Source organism: Lithobates pipiens, unplaced genomic scaffold (genome assembly GCF_037356315.1).
Source record: "Lithobates pipiens isolate NorthernLeopardFrog02 unplaced genomic scaffold, aLitPip1_a1.2 Scaffold_23, whole genome shotgun sequence".
In the NCBI taxonomy this organism is placed as follows: domain Eukaryota; kingdom Metazoa; phylum Chordata; class Amphibia; order Anura; family Ranidae; genus Lithobates; species Lithobates pipiens.
The window spans coordinates 178,670,881-178,687,582 of NW_027507785.1; the positions used below are offsets into that span (position 1 = coordinate 178,670,881).

The 16,702-nt window shown below is 46.0% G+C and overlaps 1 protein-coding gene across 4 annotated transcripts in view; it reads left to right on the forward strand.

Moving 5' to 3' along the window:
* The window catches only part of LOC143928059 (beta-1,3-galactosyltransferase 2-like), a 236,659-nt gene that overhangs the window by 181,797 nt on the left and 38,160 nt on the right, over nt 1-16,702 (forward strand). For 2 of the 4 annotated variants that reach the window (XM_077452666.1, XM_077452665.1), the window contains exon 1: nt 9,748-9,915. The exons of 1 other annotated variant lie outside the window; for it this stretch is intronic. The gene's annotated coding sequence lies outside the window, so the exon portion shown is untranslated. Of the gene's footprint in view, nt 1-9,746; nt 9,916-16,702 lie in introns of those variants that run through there. One more of the 4 variants, XM_077452667.1, reaches the window with a different exon arrangement.

Genomic DNA, 16,702 nt, shown 5'->3' on the forward strand with positions numbered 1-16,702 from the left:
CACTGCTTCCTGCCTGTCCCTATATAAACTGACAAAACAGAGGCTACTGGAACAATAATTGAAATAGCACTTTTGTGGACCTGATAGTAACAGCTAATGACTAAACTGGCTGTCCCTGCAGCACACACTGTCCTGTTCCTTTCTCTAAACTGACAAAAGACACTCAGGCTGCTGCAACAATCACTAGCACAGCACTGCCTATCCTGAACTACACCTAACACCTATACCAGTCCTAAAAAAGAACTTTTGTGTACCAAATAGCTAGCGATTTGGGTCACTGTAATCTCTCCCTGCTCCACACAGCAACCTCTCCCTATAGTGACAGAAGAAAGAATGTAAAATGGCCGCCGGATCGGGTGTATTTATAAGTTAGGGGGAATGTCCAAGTGTCCATGTGCTGTAATGTCTCAATTGGCTGTCCTGTACCCCATGATGGATGTGTCATCATAGGTCAAAGTTCTTTTACACAGTAAACATGGAAGTCCGCTGGGCGAACGGCGCCAATAGTCCGCCGAACGGGTGGACCGCGAACATCCGAAATTTCGCCGCGAAACGACCGCCGGGCGAACCGTTCGGCCATCACTATTAGTGATCAAAATATTGATCAAAGAGAGGAGACTGTAATGGAATGTGTAAGTTCTGTATTTAATTGTGTAGCACTAACCCCCAAAGGAGCTGCTGGTTTTATTTGTGCTTACCGTTACCTCTTCTGCTCGCCTCTTCATCTTAGGGGGGTCCTGTGGAAAGTAGCCCAAATGAAGATATATCAGGCACGTAGACCTTTTTGAAGATTTATTTAGGGGTAACATCAAAGAAAGATACAAGACACAATCCTTCAGTAGAGGTTTAGAGGATAAGTGGAGTTCAGGCACATGGTAATTGCGGGTTAGAGGTATCAATCAGATCCAGAGGACAAACAGCTCCACCAACTGGATCCAGCAGTCACTGGATAGGCCCCTCTCACTTGACCTAGCAGCCGATGATATGCCAAACAAAGTCTCTACCACAGACTTGTTAATGAACTTAGTGGTTCTTGAGAGTAGATGCACATCAAAGTCTCTGCCACAGACTTGGTAATTGAACTTAGAGATTCTTGAGAGATTTTAGGAAGAACTACTACCATACAGTACCAGATTCTTTCAGCCGACCCGGCAAAACTGTAAGGATATTAATCCGGGATGGGTCCTCAAACTGAGTTTCCAGGTTCCTCCAGAGACACCAGCCTTGCGCTCGGTCCTCCACTGGAAAAGTCCTCCCCTGGATCCTTCAGCTTTCCTTGGCTTCTCCCTGCAGGCCAGACAACACAGGACCACCCCTGGATCAGTAAGCCCCAAGACATTCCTGGGCCTACACTCTCAGTTGCAAAGCTCGGGGCCAGCAGGCCCCGAGGCGCAGGACCATGCGTCACACACCCCAGGCTAGGAGGGCCCTGGGGTTGGGATCACAGACCCCAGAAAGCAAAAATGAACGAACAACAAACCAGAAAATTGGCGTCGGTATCTTAAATACCCTCTCCCAGAATGCACAGCAGGGAAACCACACCCACTGAACCATTTCTGAGCAAGAGGCGGTATTCAATACATCCAGCCTGCTGCTGTTCCACACCCACTGACAGTGACAGTGACACCTACGGTCAGGTGAGAATCAGTGCAACCCAGCTGAACTGGTACAGAAACCAGAACTCTAGAGAAATTAGTCTAAGCCAAACCACAGCTTCAGATAATTAAATTAAAGAAAAAAACAATAGCGTCTGCTCATCAGGAGCAGGGCGCTACAATTGTATTCTATTTTATATGTATTGCACACTGACCTCACTGTGCACTAAGGATGAGCCGAACACCCCCCCCCCCCCCGGTTCGGTTCGCACCAGAACCTACGAACAGACCTAAACTTTGTGTGAACTTTAGAACCCTATTAACCACTTTCAGACCGGACCATTTTGCTGGTAAATGACCAGAGGTCTTTTTACACTTTGGCACTGCGCTGCTTTAACTGGTAATTGCGCGGTCATGCAATGTTGTACCCAAACAAAATTTGCGTCCTTTTCTTCCCACAAATAGAGCTTTCTTTTGATGGTATTTGATTGCCTCTGCGATTTTTATTTTTTGCGATATAAACGTAAAAAGACCGCAAATTTTGAAAAAAAATGATATTTTCTACTTTTTGTTATTAGAAAAATCCAATAAACTCAATTTTAGTCATACATTTAGGCCAAAATGTATTCAGCCACATGTCTTTGGTAAAAAAAAAGTCAATAATTGTATATTTATTGGTTTGCGCAAAAGTTGTCACATCTACAAACTAAGGTACGTTTTCTGGAATTTACGCAGCTTTTAGTTTACGACTGCCTATCTCATTTCTTGAGGTGCTAAAATGGCAGGGCAGTACAAAACCCCCCCAAATGACCCCATTTTGGAAAGTAGACCCCCTAAGGAAATTGATAAGAGGCATGTTGAGCCCATTGAATATTTTATTTTTTTGCCTCAAGCGATTGAATAATGACAAAAAAAAAAATTTTTTTTTTTTTTTACACAAAGTTGTCACTAAATGATATATTGCTCACACATGCTATGGGCGTATGTGAAATGACACCCCAAAATAAATTCTGCTGCTTCTCCTGAGTATGGGGATACCACATATGTGGGACTTTTTGGGAGCCTAGCCGCGTACGGGGCCCCGAAAACCAAGCACCGCCTTCAGGCTTTCTAAGGGCGTAAATTTTTGAGTTCACTTCTCACTACCTATTACAGTTTTGAAGGCCATAAAATGCCAAGATGGCACAAAACCCCCACAAATGACCCCATTTTAGAAAGTAGACACCCCAAGCTATTTGCTGAGAGGCATGTTGAGTTCATGGAATATTTTATATTTTGCCACAAGTTGCGGGAAAATTACAAACTTTTTTTTTTTTTTTTTTTTTTTAACAAAGTTGTCACTAAATGATATATTGCTCATGCATGCCATGGGCATATGTGAAATGACACCCCAAAATAAATTCTGCTGCTTCTCCTGAGTACGGGGATACCACATATGTGGGACTTTTTGGGAGCCTAGCCGCGTACGGGGCCCCGAAAACCAAGCACCGCCTTCAGGCTTTCTAAGGGCGTAATTTTTTGATTTCACTCCTCACTACCTATTACAGTTTTGAAGGCCATAAAATGCCAAGATGGCACAAAACCCCCACAAATGACCCCATTTTAGAAAGTAGACACCCCAAGCTATTTGCTGAGAGGCATGTTGAGTCCATGGAATATTTTATATTTTGCCACAAGTTGCGGGAAAATTACAAACTTTTTTTTTTTTTTTTTTTTTTTCACAAAGTTGTCACTAAATGATATATTGCTCACGCATGCCATGGGCATATGTGAAATGACACCCCAAAATAAATTCTGCTGCTTCTCCTGAGTATGGGGATACCACATATGTGGGACTTTTTGGGAGCCTATCCGCGTACGGGGCCCCGAAAACCAAGCACCGCCTTCAGGCTTTCTAAGGGCATTACAGTTTTGAAGGCCATAAAATGCCAAGATGGCACAAACCCCCCCCAAATGACCCCATTTTGGAAAGTAGACACCCCTAAATTTAGGGGTACACTAGTGAGACTAGGTAATAAATGGCGGGTGCCCTGAAACTATAAAAAAATAACTAACCAACCAGCGTCACCTGTAACAGTTATATGGTGATCACTGGTGAAAGGGTTAACTAGGGGGCAATCAGGGGGCTTTATGCGGTAGTATATGGGGGTCCCTGGCGCTATAAAAAGCTGCAGCGAACCTAAATACCTACCTGCCTAACTAGCGTCACCTGTGACACTAATACAGCGATCAGAAAAACGATCGCTTATTAGGCTGGGTTCACACTGGAGCGATGCGGGAACGCCACGAATGCGCGGCGGGTTCCCGCATCGCATGCCTCCCGGCGGCAGTTCACACTGCCCTATGCGAACTGCTGGGAGTGTCAGTGAAATGTTACTGACACCCCCAGATCAGTTCGCATATCGCAGTGCGATCTGCAAACTCGGATCGCATGGTGTGAACACCCATGCGATCCGATTCTGCTGCGGGCCAAAAAAAGGGTCCCGTGCGAATTTGCGGCGGGTGCGGCGGGTGCGGCGAATGGCTGAACTCGAATCGCACAGAGATCGGATGTGATTTGCACTGCAGTGCGGTGCGAATCACATCCGTTCTCATAAACCGCTGCAATGTGAACCCAGCCTTAGTGACACTGGCGACGGGGGGTGATCACGGGGTTAAACCTTTATTGGGGGGGTTAGGGGGGTACCTTAGAACTAAAGGGGGCTAACCCTAACTGCCCTAACAGTTATTAGTCACAAATGACACCCGCCGGGTGATCAGGGGGTTAAACCTTTATTAGGTAATAAATGGCGGGTGCCCTGAAACTATAAAAAAATAACTAACCAACCAGCGTCACCTGTAACAGTTATATGGTGATCACTGGTGAAAGGGTTAACTAGGGGGCAATCAGGGGGCTTTATGCGGTAGTATATGGGGGTCCCTGGCGCTATAAAAAGCTGCGGCGAACCTAAATACCTACCTGCCTAACTAGCGTCACCTGTGACACTAATACGGCGATCAGAAAAATGATCGCTTATTAGGCTGGGTTCACACTGGAGCGATGCGGAAACGCCGCGAATCCGCGGCGGGTTCCCGCATCGCATGCCTCCCGGCGGCAGTTCACACTGCCCTATGCGAACTGCTGGGAGTGTCAGTGAAATGTTACTGACACCCCCAGATCAGTTCGCATATCGCAGTGCGATCTGCAAACTCGGATCGCATGGTGTGAACACCCATGCGATCCGATTCTGCTGCGGGCCAAAAAAAGGGTCCCGTGCGAATTTGCGGCGGGTGCGGCGGGTGTGGCGGGTGCGGCGGGTGCGGCGAATGGCTGAACTCGAATCGCACAGAGATTGGATGTGATTTGCACTGCAGTGCGGTGCGAATCACATTCGTTCTCATAAACCGCTGCAATGTGAACCCAGCCTTAGTGACACTGGCGACGGGGGGTGATCACGGGGTTAAACCTTTATTGGGGGGGTTAGGGGGGTACATTAGAACTAAAGGGGGCTAACTCTAACTGCCCTAACAGTTATTACAGTCACAAATGACACCAATGCAAAAAAAAAAAAAAAAAAAAAAAAAATGACATTGGTGTCACTGTGACTGGGGGGCAGGGGTAATTGGGGGGGTGATCGGGGGGTAAAGGGGGGGTGTGAGTGTGCCTGGCATGTTCTACTGTGTGTGTGAGTGTTGGTGCAACTTACTGATCCGCTCTCCTCCGTGTCGGAACGAAAAATACCGACACGGAGGAGAGAATACATCACTTCCTCTCCTGTGTTTACATTACAGGAGAGGAAGTGATGTCACCGGGGATTTCTATTCGTCGGGAGCGATCGCGAGGGGGTGGCCATGAATGAATGGCCGTCCCCTCGTCCGGGATCGCTCCCGTACGAATTCCGACCGCCGCAGGCACCGGGCGGGGGCCCGATCGGGCCCCCGACCCGCGGGAGGCAAGGGACGTACATGTATGTCCTTATGCCTGCCCGTGCCATTGTACCGACGTACATCGGCGTGCGGCGGTCGGCAACTGGTTAAAGTATATGGGACTCGAACGTTCAAAATCTAAAGTGCTAATTTGAAAAGCTAATATGCAAGTTACTGTCCTAAAAAGTGTTTGGGGACCTGGGCCTTGCCCCAGGGGACATGTATCAATGCAAATAAAAGTTTTAAAAACTGACGTTTTTTAAGGAGCACTGATTTTAATAATGATTAAAGTGAAACAATAAAAGTGTAAATTTCGTACCTGGGGGGTGTCTATAGTATGCCTGTGAATGGGCACATGTTTCCCGTGCTTAGAACTGTCCCTGCACAAAATGTCATTACTGAAAAAAAAAATTTCATTTAAAATCACTCATGGCTATAATGAATTGTCGGCTCCCGTAATACAGAGAACACTCATTGAAAGTCATTGATAAAAAAAAAAAAAAAAAAGTGTGGGGTTCCCCCAAATTCAATTACTAGGCCCTTCAGGTCTGGTATGGATATTAAGGGGAACCCCGCGTCAAATTAAAAAAATATTGCCGTGGGGGTTCCCCTAAAAATCCATACCAGACCCTTTATGAGAGGAGGCAACCTGGCAGGCCACAGGAAAAGAGGGGGGGTGAGAGACCGCCCCCCTCCTGAACCGTACCAGGCCACATGCCCTCAACATTGGGAGGATGCTTTGGGCTCTGTGACCCCTCAAAGCACCATGTCCCCTTGTTGATGGGGACAAGGGCCTCATCCCCACAACCCTGGCCAGTGGTTGTGGGGGTCTGCGGGCGGGGGGCTTATCAGAATCTGGAAGATCCCGCCCCCCCGTTTGAAATGGTAAGGGGGTACAAAAGTACCCCTACCATTTCACAAAGAAAGTGTAAAAAATAGTTAAATAAGACAAACACACTTTTGAAAAATTCCTTTATTAAAAATAAAAAAAAGCTGATCTGATCCAGCGCAGTGCATCCATCCATCTTCTGTCTCCACAGAGGAGACACTGCGGCCTGACGTTTCTTATATGAGGAGGGCGGGGCCCCGTCACCTTACCCCTCCCCCTCTGACGCTAGTGAGGAAAGTCGGGCTTCCCCAATGACGTATGGGTGACCCCACCCCCCTCTGATGTAACGCAGGTTTCTGTTACATTAGAGGGGGCGGGGCCACCCACACGTCATTGGGGAAGCCCGGCTTCCCCAATCGCGTCAGAGCGGGGCCGGGTTAGGTGACGGGTGGCCCCACCCTCCGCATATAGCAAACGTCAGGCCGCCGGGATCCCCGCAGTGTCTCCTCCATGGAGACAGAATATGGATGGATGCGCTGCGCTGGATCAGATCAGCCATCGCTGGACGCCGGAGAGATGATCATCCGTCACTGGATAGCAAGAGTGGATTACCACCGCTGGAATCTTTTTTTTATTTTTTTAATTTTTAATAAAGGAATTTTTCAAAAGTGTGTTTGTCTTATTTAACTATTTTTTACACTTTCTTTGTGAAATGGTAGGGGTACTTTTGTACCCCCTTACCATTTCAAATGGGGGGGCGGGATCTGGGGGTCCCCTTGTTAAAGGGGACTTCCAGATTCTGATAAGCCCCCCGCCCGCAGACCCCCACAACCACCGGCCAGGGTTGTGGGGATGAGGCCCTTGTCCCCATCAACATGGGGACATGGTGCTTTGAGGGGTCACAGACCCCAAAGCATCCTCCCAATGTTGAGGGCATGTGGCCTGGTACGGTTCAGGAGGGGGGCGGTCTCTCACCCCCCCCCTCTTTTCCTGTGGCCTGCCAGGTTGTGTGCTCGGATAAAGGGTCTGGTATGGATTTTTAGGGGAACCCCCACGGCAATAGTTTTTTAATTTGACGCGGGGTTCCCCTTAATATCCATACCAGACCTGAAGGGCCTAGTAATTGAATTTGGGGGAACCCCACACTTTTTTTTTTTTTTTTTTTAAATCAATGACTTTCAATGAGTGGAGAGAACACTCATTGAAAGTCATTGATTAAAAAAAAAAAAGTGTTTTTATTTAAAATCACTCGCCGCTATGATGAATTGTCGGCTCCCGTAATACAGAGAGTATTACGGGAGCCGACAATTCATTATAGCCATGAGTGATTTTAAATAAAAAAAATTTCTGTAGAAATTACACCTTGTGCAGGGACAGTTCTAAGCATGGGAAACATGCGCCCCTTCACAAGCATACTATAGACATCCCCCCAGGTACGGAATTTAAAGGAATATTATACTTTTATTGTTTCACTTTAATCATTATTAAAATCACTGCTCCCGAAAAAACGTCAGTTTTTAAAACTTTTTTTTGCATTGATCCATGTCCCCTGGGGCAGGACCCAGGTCCCCAAACACTTTTTAGGACAGTAACCTGCATATTACCCTTTAAAATTAGCACTTTAGATTTCTCCCATAGACTTGTACAGGGTGTTCCGCGGCTTTTCGAATTTGCTGCGAACACCCCAAATTGTTCACTGTTCGCTGAACAGGTGAATAGGCAATGTTCGAGTCGAACATGAGTTCGACTCGAACTCGAAGCTCTTCCCTACTGTGCACACAGCACTAATAATGTTTTCAGTACATGTTATGCATTCTTTCGAGTCCTGATTAGAATTAGCCTGCCTATGTAACACCCCTTGTTACCATAAACATACAATTGTAATATTAATGTGATACCTACGTAATTATGTGTTTATAAACCTTCAAATGCGTCATAATAAAGAAGAACAATTATTTAGAAAGATGCTGAGCGTATCTTTTGTGTCTGTTCCCTACTGCAGTAGTTATTATTAATTTGGAACCACTAATCAATATGAGGATAGAAGTTAGCTATCTACAAAATATCAGAGGGGCTTCCGTTAGTCTGTTGATATACGCCCTCTGCAGTGCGAGTATGTGTCTGCCCAGCCCTGATTTGTGCTGTGCCAGTCATATGACTAAAAATAAAACAGTTTCAGAAGAGCAATTCAAATTAAATTATAAATATAAAAAAAAAATGTTTTACAGCTCCCTATAAATCTTTATTGAACATCACATGTGTATTTTTTGTGCATTAAAGTGTTACTAAACCCAAAACATTAACCCCTAAGGGGTTAATCCTCTGCATTGTGTAGAAAGGCTGTTTGATCCTGTCTTCTCTGATCCTCCCCTTCTTCCACTGTCCCAAATCCATCTCCTGATAAGACAGAACCTTTGGAGTCACTCTGCACATGCTCAGTTTGGTGTGTATTGCGAGAGTTTTTTTTCTTGGGAGGGTGCATGTGATTAGCACAGGGCCAATCACACTTTCTAGACAGAGGGTCATAGGACAGTCAAAGTAGAATGAAAACGTCTCCTACAAGCTTTAACCAGACAATGATAGAAGTCACAAGACTAATAATAATAATAACAATAATAATATACTGCTGACGAGAAAAGGTATTTAGCAGTTTATATTTACTAAAATTATTGCAATTCCATGTTCTGCGTATTGTGGGAGACCAGATATAGTGAATGCAGGGACCTGGGTTAAGTAAAGCTTTAATATGTTGTAGGCAGAGATGATTGTCACTAGCTTTCATTTAGTTTGAACGGTATCTGCATTGTCAGCTTTTTATCTCTATTAATTCACTTATTAATTTACACTGAAGAATTTACAGATATTTTATATCTGACTGTGGCACATAGTTTGTCATGGATTGCTGAACTTTTCGGTAATGGTTGATTTGAACTTATAACTGCTGATTTTTAGCGCAGCACACTTTTTTTTTTTTGTGCTAACATGCTGTTGCTCTTTGCACTGTTGTCAAGTAAACCAAACAAAGAAAAATCATATAGATCATATGTAGAGTTTTTTTTTTTTTTGTTTAAAGTGTCAAGCCATACACTTCCTTCTTTCTAACATTTCAAAAGTGAAAAACAAACTTACATCACAATAATCCTCATCTGTCAAATGCATGAGCATGTATAACATAGGTGTGTACTCACAAATAAGAGGGTAATCAATTGCTGATATATACTGTGCTGTCAAAAAGCTTGCTAGAAGTATTCATTGCTCTGGAGACTAACTTTTACTTCCTAAATAACTTCCTGGTGTTGAATTGTTTGCTGCAGAGTAATTTAATATCTTTCCTTTATATGAAAAATGAACTTCGTACCAGCAGTAAAAATACGTAATGAACACTTTCAGTACATTTTGCATTTCCTTGTCACTGTAGGAGGGGCAGCACAATCAGAGTTGTAAGCATTTACAAACTCGATAACAATCTTATAGCATAACAAGAAGCTATGGAATAGCAGTTAACACTATTACTAGAAGTTTTGAAGAAAAAGAGTAGCACTTTTTTTAATGCGTGTCACCTGCACATACGAACAAAGAAGCCCGGTAAGTCTTTTGATGTATTAACATTTTTAGAACTGTAAATAGACTTTTTCTGTTGCACAAAACAGATAACCAATTATTTTGCAATTGTCCTTTTAGTTGTAATTAGGCACGAGCTTCGTGTTCGAGTCTAACCCATGTTCGAGTCGAACATTGTCTGTTCGGCCGTTCGCCGAATTGCGAATGTTATGGGCCGTTTGCGCCAAATTCACGGCCCATAATTCACTGTGGCATTGCAGTGCATTGCTGGCTGATGATTGGCCAAGCATGCACTATGACCGGCATGCTTGGCCAATCACAGCGCCGTCTGTACAGCGAGCCGTAATTGGCCAAAGCAAGGGTGGCTTTGGCCAATTATAGCTCAGGGGGCTTAGTACACGCCCCACACTGTGTTCTGGCGTGCTGATAGAGAGAGAGATAGGCAGTGTAATTTCATTTCATTTGAGCTAGAGCAGGCAGGAGGCAAGTCAGTTAGCTGCAGTGAGTGTATTGTGTATATATATATATATATGCATCATAGGTGTTTATATATATATATATATATATATATACTGTGACATTGGGGTGATTAGCTCAATTGGTAGATGCATTTTTTAGTCCACATCAGTCAGGCGTGTATGGTTAAGGGCCTGGTAGCCTACGTTTATTAGAAGAAAACAAAATATTAGTCCAACCAGTAATCCCACGCAGGGGTCCAAGCTTAAATTAAATACAGCAAAATCAGAACGAAAATGCTAGCCCACCTGGCTACTCTTCAGCAGTACTGCTGCTATAGGTACTTGCCCCGTCCAACAAACTGCTTGGACGCACACAGCTTCCAACCCTTCGACACACAGCACACGGCTCCTTGGACGCACACAGCTTCAAGTCCTTCACACAGCTTTGGACATGCACAGCTTCAAGCAGCAAGCTGCTCACACACCACCATCCTACACAAATCCCCTCGTTATATGGGCTGTGTGCAGCTGGGCACACACCCTGCTCGCTAGCCTCAAGACCCGGACACAGGGTTGGAGATCCCGTCCCACCCATAACTCTCAGGGATCTCCAAACTACAGAATCCCATCTGGAGCTAGCAAAACCTGGAGAAAACTGACAGAGCAGTTTTCTCCATTTAAACTCTACACTCTGTAGTCCTGCAGTCCGCAGATATGCAAACTCTGTGTCTCCTTTACCTCTAATTTCATAGGGACAGAGCCTCGCTCTGTCACAATACACACACACACACTTTATTCAGTTTAGCTATATTCATTCCTGTGTACTGTGTCCTTTGCACAGTGTGCACTTAAAGCGGTTTTGTACAGAAAATTGCAAGTTCATCTTATTCAAATGGCTTTGGAACATAGATGCAGTTATGACCATTGAAATAAAATAATATGCAGTATTTACCTTTTATTTTTAATGTTTATGCCGACTTCCGGGCTCTCCTCCCGTGGGAGTAGGCGTGTTTATCGGCTTCACAATGGTCCCTGGGAACTTTTTTAGCTATTTCCCAGGAATCCGTGGGGGACACAGTCATGCCGAAATCTCGTGAGATTTCGGAAGGAGGATGCTGGTCACGTGACGAGGGCATGTCCGAAATTGTCATTTTGAAAGTGGGCAGGCAGCTCTATCTGCCATTACCACTATAGCACACGAGGCAAGAGGAAGGAAAACAAAGAGGACACTCAATGAGCATGTGCGAGATGGAGCGGTGAATGCTGGGAGCTCAGCGTCATCGCATCCAGGAAGTAAATGCCTGTGGGCTTCAAATGCCCACAGTGAAAATGGAAACCGCCGGACTGCTTTTTTAAAAGTTTTCCTTAGCAATGAAATTGTCACGCCGGGGGTTAAAAAGACGCCGATCGTGACTGCAAAGACACCGTAGGAATCGCCCACCAGTGACACAGGTAAAAAAAAAAAAAAAAGCAGCGGAATCCCGCTTTAAAGCTACCCCAATTGCTGGTGTTCTTCTGATCCTATACCACAGGCAGGCAGCTACAGTAATTACAATTGGTGTACTGTGTACTCTGCACAGTGTGCACCTAAAGCTACCCCAATTGCTGGTGTTCTTCTGATCCTATACCACAGGCAGGCAGCTGCAGTAATTACAGTTGGTGTACTGTGTACTCTGCACAGTGTGCACTTAAAGCTACCCCAATTGCTGGTGTTCTTCTGATCCTATACCACAGGCAGGCAGCTGCAGTAATTACAGTTGGTGTACTGTGTACTCTGCACAGTGTGCACTTAGAGCTACCCCAATTGCTGGTGTTCTTCTGATCCTATAACGCAGGCAGCTGCAGTAATTACAGTTGGTGTACTGTGTACTCTGCACAGTGTGCACCTAAAGCTACCCCAATTGCTAGTGTTCTTCTGATCCTATACCACAGGCAGGCAGCTGCAGTAATTACAGTTAGTGTACTGTGTACTCTGCACAGTGTGCACTTAGAGCTACCCCAATTGCTGGTGTTCTTCTGATCCTATACCACAGGCAGCTGCATTAATTACAGTTGGTGTACTGTGTATTCTGCACAGTGTGCGCTTAAAGCTACCCCAATTGCTGGTGTTCTTATGATCCTATACCACAGGCAGGCAGCTGCAGTATTTACAGTTGGTGTACTGTGTCCTCTGCACAGTGTGCACATAAAGCTACCTGAAGACAGTTGCTGGTGTTCTCATACTAATAATACTACAGGCAGGCAGTTGATTCTGCTAGCTGCAGTATAATCAGTATATACAGTATGTCCCAACTTTGTGCAGCTACATCTCCCTGCAGGCCATTAATATGTCTGGAAGGCCAACAAGGAGAGGTAAACAGTCACCAGCCAATAAAAGAGGGCAAGCAGACTCGGTGTCTAGAGGCAACAGTGCTGGTCGTGGACATGGTGCATCTTCATCAGCACGTGGCCATGAAACACGCTTGTCCTTTTTTCGGCAGCTGGCCGTGTTGAGCTGCAACATGCCGAAGACTTGGTAGAGTGGATGACCAAGCCATCCTCATCCTCTTCATCCTCTCACCCAGGCTCAGGGTACTTTGTCTGGCAAAGCAGCTGCCAACGCGGCTTCTTCCCTTCCATCAGTCACTCCTTCCCTAGCCCCACCATGTCCTCCTAAGGAGTCCTCCGAACTGTTTGACCACAGTGTTGGGTATATGCTCCAGGAGGATGCCCAGCGTTTTGAAGGTATTCAGCTAGAGGAAGGCAGTAACGTGAGCCCAGAGAGAGGGGGTGCCCAATAAGGTCAGCAATCTGGCAGTCATGTTCCCCCACCTGCAGCATACTGCCAGGTTTGCTCCAGTGATAAGGAGGGAGGGAAGGCAGGATACCCTCCAGGAGCCAGCTTAAGGGCAGCACACCGACTGCATCACAACGCAGAGCTTCGCATGTGCAGGGCGCTGCATCTGCGTGTTCTTTGGTGTGGGCCTTTTTTGAGATGAGTCTGTCTCAAGCATATCTCGCATGGCCAAAACATCAGCTGCCTGGGCACCACATGCTTGACCAGACATATGTTGACCTGCCATGCAGTTAATTGGCAAATGTATCTAAAAGACCCACACCAAAGAACAAAGCGGACCTCTCCTTGTTCCTCATCAGCTGGGATCTCCAACTCCACTATACTTGAAGTCCTCTCTGAAACCTGCACTTAGAGGAATGAAGGTGTAGAATTAGGTGTGTCACAGCCAAGTACTTGCGGACAATCTGCTATCGGTACACCGACGCCTGATTGTACCAGTCAAATTTTCCTGCCCCAGCTGCTGCACCGCCGAAAGAAGTTCACTCCCAGCCATCCACATGCCCAGCGATTGAATGCTAGCTTGGCTAAATTGCTAGCACTTCAACTGCTGCCTTTTCAGTTGGTAGACTTTGCCCCCTTCCGGCATAATTAAAGGCAATGTCTTGGCCTTGCTGGACAGGGTGGTCAGCGGTAAGATGCATATTACCGCTGACTCATGGTACAGCAGGCATGGACAGGGACTTTACCTATCTTTCACGGCACATTCGGTGACTCTGCTGGCAGCTGGGAAAGATGCAGGACAAGGTGCAGTAGTGTTGGAGGTTGTTCCGCCACCACGCCTCCAAAATGCTACTACTGGTGATTGTGACACACCTCTCCTCCACTCCCTCCTCTTCTTCTTCTTCCTCCATGGCCTTTTCCTGTGCTTTGTCCTCAGAACCACCAGTGCTCCATAGGTGTTCAAGGGGCTAAAGTACGCAGGCAAAAAGATGCCTTGCGGTGCTTGTTCTGGTGTGCTTGGGGGACAGGAGCCACACTGGGGCAGAGATTCTGTCAGCTCTGCAGGGGCAGGCTGAGAGGTGGTTGACACCACGCTAGCTTAAGCCAGAAATGGTGGTTTACGACAATGGCACCAACCTCTCTCTGCCCTCCGACAGGGACAACTGACCCATGTGCCCTGTTTGGCTCACATCCTTAACCTGGTGGTGCAGTGGTTCTTGGGCAGGTACCCGGGCTTACAGGATGTCCTGAGGCAGGCCAGGAAAGTCTGTGTGCATTTCCGCTGGTCATTTAATGCCAGTGCTCAGCTGGCTGACCTCCAAAAGGAATTTAACCTGCCCAAGAACCACCTAATCTGTGTCATGCCCACCAGGTGGAACTCAACGTTGCCCATGCTGCAGCAGCTGCACACGCAGCAGAGGGTAAACAATGAGTACCTGTGCGACTATGGCACCAGGACAGGGTCAGGGGAGCTTGGTTTTTTTCCCCACGCCAGTGGGCCATGATCAGGGATGCATGCACTATCCTGTCACCATTTGAGGAGGCCACGAGGATGGTGAGCAATGACAGTGTCCCTCTAGTCCACTTGTTGGAGCACACGCTGCGTGGAATAATGGACAGGGCACTTGAGGCAGAACAGAGGCAGGAAGAGGAGGACTTCCTTACCTCTCAAGGCCCCCTTTATCCAGACAGTGTTCCTGCTGGCCCGCTGATCACATGAAACATCTTCGGGAGGCCTTGCAGAAAGGTCTGTGCAACGCCTTCCCAGAGACTGGGAGGTTACAAATTCCTGTTCCTGGACAACGTGTTGTGAGGCTTCGGTCAGTCACAGACTGAACGGTGGAGAAGGTGGGCGTCTAACCACTGCATGCAGACAATTTTTTAGTCCGCGGCCCCAAGGTATGATCGGTTCCAGCAACCATCACCAGCCTCTGATTTGCATGGTGCAGGAATACCTAGGGGCAAGATCAGACTTGGACACCTTTCCCACCGAAAATCTTCTGGGTTACTGGGTTTTGTGGATGGATCACTAGCCAGAGCTTGCGCAGTATGCAATTGAGCTACTGGCCTGTCCTGCTGCTGGAGGCAAGCAGTTTTAAATGACTTTTATTCCTTTAAAAATATAATTTTGTGCAGGGACTGTTCTAAGCACGGGAAACACGCGCCGCTTTGCAGGCATACTATAGACACCCCCCAGGTACGTTATTTAAAGGAATATTTCACTTTTTTTTTTCATTTTAAGCATCATTAAAATCAGTGCTCCCGAAAAACGTCCCTTTTTAAAACTTTTTTTTGCATTGATACATGTCCCCTGGGGCAGGACCCCGGGTCCCCAAACCCTTTTTAGGACAATAACTTGCATATTAGCCTTTAAAATGATCACTTTTGATTTTGAACATTCGAGTCCCATAGACTTTAACGGGGTTCTAATATTCGTGCAAATTTTTGGTCCGTTCGCAGTTTCTGGTGCGAACCAAACTGGGGGGTGTTCGACTCATCCCTAGTTGTAATAGAATGTTAAATTACATACGCTAACCACTATTGTTATTGTAACACATTGCAGTTACAATTATTTGTTCATTGTTGCTTTGTGGAGTTCCCTTATAGCAAGAGACGCTTCAGTCAGGTTTAAAAAATTAAAAGTCACTGCCACAAATATTGTAGTTGCCGACTTAATAAAAAGATGCTTACCAGCCCAGGGATCGGTTCTTCACCATTTTTCTGGTCTCCAGCACCACCATGTTGACTGTGGGAAGTCAGCTGTAACTTCCTGCAGCTTCACAGCCTTCTCCCCACTGTGCATGTGTGACGTTTCCCAGGGGCTTGTGTCCAGGGAAGGAGGGGGGACAGAACTTCCGCTGAGGATGCCTAGTTGATCTCAGCGGAAGTGGGAGTGGGTACCTTTCAAAACTAGGTTCCCTGCTACCCCCCCCCCCCCCCAAAAATAGAATAAGGAGAGAGGGGGTAGGAGAAGGATGAGTGGAACTTGATTTTGTACGTGAAGTTCTCCTTTAAACAGCAGTGTTTGGGAAGGTAAGTATATTCTATGAGATAACCTACCACTGGTGTATCCCTGTGTGGTAACCCAGCAGTAAAATTTCTGCTCTCCCTGCAGTTTACCCCTACCAATGGATTTCATGTCCCAGCGCATTGGTCTGCACCATAGACTTCTGTGGGGATAGCTATTTCCTTTTCAACATTACTGCTGGGCATGAATGCCTGTAGGTAACTGGTGAATTGTGGGGATCAAATTTGTTCTAGTTGTTCAATAACCTTGTTCGGTTTCTCCAGTTAGTTTGAATCACTTGCTTTCTTTCAATATCTCCTATGGGTAGCACAGTCTTTGTACTTGTGTTCTGCTCTAACAAGGATATTTTACATTCCATCTAAAATTCTAAATGTTTTATTTATTTTAAATTATAATAGTGGTTACTCCAAGAAAAGAGATGTATGCAAATTTTTTTGGGAAACGTGCTAAAGAGTTTAGCCCAAAAGGAAAGCTATTGTCAGGGCTATTCTCAGCCCTTCCTTCTCAGAGCTCTGTGCTCAGCTGCTGGTTAATTGCCAAAGGCTCTTC